Source organism: Pteropus alecto, unplaced genomic scaffold (assembly GCF_000325575.1).
Source record: "Pteropus alecto unplaced genomic scaffold, ASM32557v1 scaffold129, whole genome shotgun sequence".
Taxonomy (NCBI): Eukaryota; Metazoa; Chordata; class Mammalia; order Chiroptera; family Pteropodidae; genus Pteropus; species Pteropus alecto.
In genome coordinates, this window is record NW_006442597.1 from 1,376,575 (window position 1) to 1,382,136 (window position 5,562).

The 5,562-nt window shown below is 41.2% G+C and overlaps 1 long non-coding RNA gene across 2 annotated transcripts in view; it reads left to right on the forward strand.

The window, feature by feature from the left end:
- LOC107196455 overlaps positions 1-5,562 on the forward strand; it is a 26,477-nt gene that overhangs the window by 19,132 nt on the left and 1,783 nt on the right. The window contains exon 4 of one of the 2 annotated variants that reach the window (XR_003043416.1): positions 1,747-2,019. The exons of the other annotated variant lie outside the window; for it this stretch is intronic. This is a non-coding gene — a long non-coding RNA (uncharacterized LOC107196455). Of the gene's footprint in view, positions 1-1,746; positions 2,020-5,562 lie in introns of those variants that run through there. 2 annotated transcript variants of the gene reach the window in all.

Genomic DNA, 5,562 nt, shown 5'->3' on the forward strand with positions numbered 1-5,562 from the left:
GTCCCTAGAGAAGGAAAAGATACAAAGTTATTATTTAAATCATATCTCTATTAATTTCTATTATTGATTTGCCTATTAAGTGAGTAAAGGGAAACAGGCTTCGTTAATATATTTCTTAAAGAGTAAATAAGACCTTTGGTCTAAAGTCACCTTCCCCCATCAGACTCTAAGGGCCCTGTCTGACTTAACACTATTTCTGCTAACAATGGGCTGATGACCCTTATCAATAGCCAGAGGATCTGAGTCGCCAGGGCAATTACCAGAATTTGAGGGAGAGGGCCTTTTTTTCCAAAAAAAATAGAGAAGAAAACTAGGTTTACTAAAAAGATTAACTCAGCCAGAGATGTTCCATTTCATTTCCTTCTAAAAGATTAAGAATTTTACAAGTGATGTCCCATCTCAATACCACGTTATTTTTCTTACTGATAAATTTTGTAACAGATAATATAAACTTATTTTACTAGTAAACCTAGTGTTGTAGCCACCAGCCCCCGATAGACACACGAACCACCAGAAATAAGTGAGTTATAGAAAACACACTCTTTATTCAGCAGCTGGGTCTGCCAGGGGTACGCAGACCCCAAGTTAAGCAGCCCCAAAATGTATAGGTACAGGGTTCTTAAGCCCTAAACCCTATTCCTCATTCTGTCTGAACACAAAAGTCTATTTTTCTTCTATTTACTAACTGTCAACCCACAGGTTGGTTGTGCAAGTGGGTGTACAGAAGCAGAAAGCTTATTGTTAGAATGTTATGTTCCTATAGGTGATAGCCTATGTTCCCCTGGGCGATAGCCTACGTTACCATGGGCGATAGCCAAGCAGTAATTTTCCAGCCAGCACACTAGGTAGAATAAAGTTGTTTATCTTCATTATATTCAGTTTTTTAACTCTTAAGACATGTTTAATTAAACAAACCTAAACTAGCTTTTATTTACTAAAGATTAATCTATGATTATGTGAACTTGAAAAAATACTTGGGTTGGTGTCTATCTATCTGACTTTTGGAATATCCAATCCTTACAAGTGCTTGCATTCAAACCAATGAATTTTTTAACTTATTAAATTAATTTTAACAATACCACTTGGTGGTAAAAATTATCTAACATTTACAACATACATATATAGACTCGCACAGACAGATACAAAGATCTTTTAGTCATGAGACAGGCACAATAATGCAAAACTCACTAGTTTATAAAAGAGGTTGGATCTAAATTTTGTTTTGGCAGTTGGAATAAGTTAACTTTATCTGTCGAGATGGCTAAAGCTTTTACTAAAATTCATGGAGAAGACCCTTAAGATTTATGTTTGTCCTAGACAAGTCAAGATGTAAATGGCCTTTCTCCACCCCTTTTTTTCTTTGAATAAGAATTACCTTTAATAAGAATTACCTACTGAAATTTGCATTTAAAAAAGATGGCCTAGATAAGAGTTCCTGGAAAAGACCAGGTATTGACATCTTAAAGGCACAGGGAAAGAAATGCAAGCTTCTCCTAGAAGGACTTTGGTTTCCTAAGGACAATATTTACAAGCCTTTTGAGAAGACTAGGAGAGGTTTTGGGATGGTAAAAATAACTGATGGGCTTTGAACTGTTTTTGGTCCTGTGAAAACTAGATTTGTAAAAAAGGGCACCTGTTTTTAATATCTTAAAGAACTGGGTTGCTAAGTGGCATCAAAAGACTTGAAGAGGAATTTTCCACTCAAATGGCTAACCTTGTAATCAGCTCTTTGTTCTGTTTCTGTAGACATGCTTGCTGCATAGGCGAAGGGCAGAGTGAAGATCAACTGAAGACCCTCCCCTTTGGTCATTCTGTCTAGATAACAGATGTATTGCCTAAATTCCTGTCTGAAAATCTCATGCTTTGTAACTGCCCGTAGCCCATAGCAACTCCTGCTCTCTATAACCACCTGAAGACAAATCAACCAACCAGCCCATGCCAACTGTAACAGTGCGCGGATATAAAAGCAAAATTGCCCCTTAGCTCGAGTCCCAGATCTTCAGAGTGCTAGCTCTTTCTGGGACCGCCGATGTAATAAACCTGAGTTATCCAACTCTCAGAGTGGTGCCTGGTTTCTCACCGATCTGGTTTCACAGCATTTCGGCCACAGACTGACAAATCCATTCACCTATTTTTGGAATGTTTCTTTCCTTCTGGATATATTTTGTCAGGCTCTGATATTAGCTTCCAGTTTGGCCAAATTTCTGATTAAAAAGTTATTAAATCTTTTCAGTTATCTTGTCAGATTTCAGCCAGACCAAACAGTAAATATTTCTGGCAGTATTAAATAATCGCATAGACCCAAGAGGGTGCAAAGATGACTACCTGTGAAAGATTTAAAAGTCACTTCCAAAGATAGCTAAAGAATGAACCAATAGCCTGCATGTCCCAGGCAAGCAGAAAGCCAGGAACGGGACAAGAAAGTAGTAGGTAATAGCTATGCTGGGAGAGAAAGAATCAGTACCCAATTGGTCTGGAGTTGGAAAGAAAGGGACAACATGAAATTTTATTTCCCCCTCTCACTGGCATCTGGAGGTAATCCATTTAGAAAAACTTGAGGATCCTCCCTGGGTTTAAGAAATGTTCTAAAATTGTGGCTTTTAGATCAGCCTTTGACCTAAGAGTGAAAGATACCTGAGAAGGATTGCCTATAGCCTCAGGTGGTTTTATTTTAAAAAGGTAATTGTTCAATAGTAGTGGAAAGGTAATTCAGACAGGATGACGAGAATGAGTACTCAAAGGCTAGAGGGGAGCTGTAGAAGTTATGTTAGTAGTCATGTCTATCCTATCATCTTTTATCTTAGGCATATATTATTTTTAATTTTTCATTACCCCTAAGCAATAAAGCTTTCAATGAAGCTACTTTGAAACACTGAAAACTTTTGCTTCTGCATGCCAATAAAGTAGATATCTCATTCTGTTTGCTAAGTTTGGGACCCCTTATTTTCAAGTACAATTTAAAAATTTTTTATCTAAATAGAGTGCTTCTCATGATGTGGCAGCCTGACCTTGCCTGATCATTTCCTGCTCGAATGAGTTAGTTCCTGACTACACCCCACATCCCAGGACTCTCCGGCTGACACAGCAGTCTGAAAACCCACTTAAATGATTAAGCCGGTTTCCTTATAGTTTGGCAGCCAATCAGTGTTCTCCTTATGTTCTTCTTTCTTATATAGAATATCTATAGCAGTGTAGGAATGCGAAAGTACAAGATGGTATAAAACTGCCCTTCTAATCTGAAACTCCGCACTCTTTGTGGAGATAAACTGGCCCTCTTTTGGCATTGGATGGCCAGCGGAGGGAGCTCTTGATAGGAAAGTCATTGCAAAGGTCTCTCAAGTCATTCCAGGTCAACCTGGCCACCTAGACCAATTCCCTTATATTGATTCTTGGGAGGCAATAGTTCACACCTGATCCCCATGGTTGAGAATCTGCCTAGAGGAGAACTGTAGAGTCCTCCTAGCATGAGCCTTGGCACCCTCCCAAGGTCAGTTGGGAAAAAAAAAAAGAAGCCTGTGTTACCAGCACTAGGCCAGACCAGTCTCCATTCTGCTAGGCTTCCAGGAGCCTATAGTCCAAATGATAGTCGGCGGGGCGGCGGGGCAACCTATTGACTTTGTGGTTGACACCAGAGCTGAATGCTCAGTTGTAACACGGCCCGTGGGCCCCCTTTCTCAAAAACAAGCTACCATTATAGGAGCAACCGGGGGACGAGTCCGTCATCCCTTCCTGCAGTCCCACCAGTGCAACCTAGGAGGATGAAAAGTCGTCCATAAATTTCTGTATCTGCCCGACTTCCCTGTGGCACTGATAGGACGAGATCTTTTAGGTAAACTACAGGCTTAAATTACCTTTGACACATGTGGCCAAACCCCTCTATGAAGCTACAAAGTGGAGAGAACGAGAGCCCCTACTCTGGGAATCTACACAACAGAAGGCCTTTGAAGAAATCAAACAGGCACTCACTAACGCCCCCAGACCAGGACTCCTAGACTTAACCAAACCTTTCTTTCTATACGTACACGAGCATACAGGTGTCACAGTAGGGGGTCTTAACTCAACTGCTAGGATCTTGGCACTGTCCCGTGGCTTATCTCTCCAAACAGCTTGACTCTGTCACCCAGGCTAGCCACCCTGCTTGTGAGCACTCATAGACACAGCCCTCCTTGTGTCAGAGGCCAAAAAACTGGCTACCCTTTAGGCCCGGCCAACCAGACCATGATTTCACTGAAGTCTTGATGAAGTGTTTTTTAGCTGATCTGACTTGACAGACCAGATCCCTAGTGCCTTTTCCCCTTGTAGCAGCTGCAGGCCCACACCTGTGCTGCTGTTGCCCATCTGCAGTTTCTGTTCCACCTGAAAAGCAGCTCCCTACCACAGGGAGCACGCACAATCCTCTCGGTGTACGTAACATGCTTTCAGATTCAGACGTAGCTAGGATTGTGTTCCCTGGTATCTTAGGCATTAAGGTTCAGTGTTTTTCCCTGGATGCTCAAGTTCAACTCATGGTAAGGGAAGGCAGGAATCTCAGCCCCACGGCTCAGCTGTCAGTGAAATATAGCAGCAGCAATGGGGACTTGTAGACCCTCCTCCTTCCAAACTAACGATGGGAGGGAGATCAAGAAGTTTGGCCTGTAAACAGTTCACTAAACTATAATAGTATCCTCCAATTAGATCTTTTTTGAAAGAAACAGGAAAATAGGAAGAAGTCTCCTATGTATAAGCTTCTATGCTCCTTTACCAAGACCCAGACTTATTAGAGGTCCCAATGATAGGAACGCCTTCTGGAGATCTCAAAATAATCAGGAATTTTCTCCTCCATCTTCACCCTCACACTTTGAGGGGGTCCGAGTTCTCTAGGGAGAACTCCCTGAGGAAACTAGATATGCACCCTCAGGGAAGTTACAAATACTCATATGGGAAAAGATGAGTATGTGCATAACCTCTGATCCGTATTTGTTGGTGTCATTATTGCAGGAAGTAACACCTGATGAAGGAGATTGGATGCTCAGACAACTTTGTTAGAGGAAGAAGAATTTATTGCCAGCAGAGCACGTGGGCTTAATAGCACCAAGCATGAGCTTCCCTAGGTTAGATTTCTTACAGCTCATATACATACCCATGCAGTATCCATGCAAGGGGTGCATGATTCCTTTGTCTGAGGTTCTACATGCACTTCATGACTCAGGATGGGGAGAGGGAGTTTCAGCTGGGGGCTGCAAGGGAGAAGGAATTCCCAGAACACTAGTCCTATCTATTTACAGATCATTTGTCTTGTAGGTGTGGCAAGAGTTTCTAGAAAGCCATTTAGAGATCTATAAAGTGTGGTTAATCTATAACCTGGCAGAGTCCATCATTTCTGCAAGCCCTTCTCTTTGCATTTTTCAGATGCCTCCTCTCCTCTCTTGTTATATGTAATATGGAGGTTGAGTTAAGAATTCTAATTATGATGGAAAGGAAAATGTATGTTTTTGGTAACAGAAAGCATAAAGTATGGAGATATATTTTGAAGGAAATTGAAGGAAAAGTATTTTTCTTAAAGTTGGTTATTTCTGAATAGTG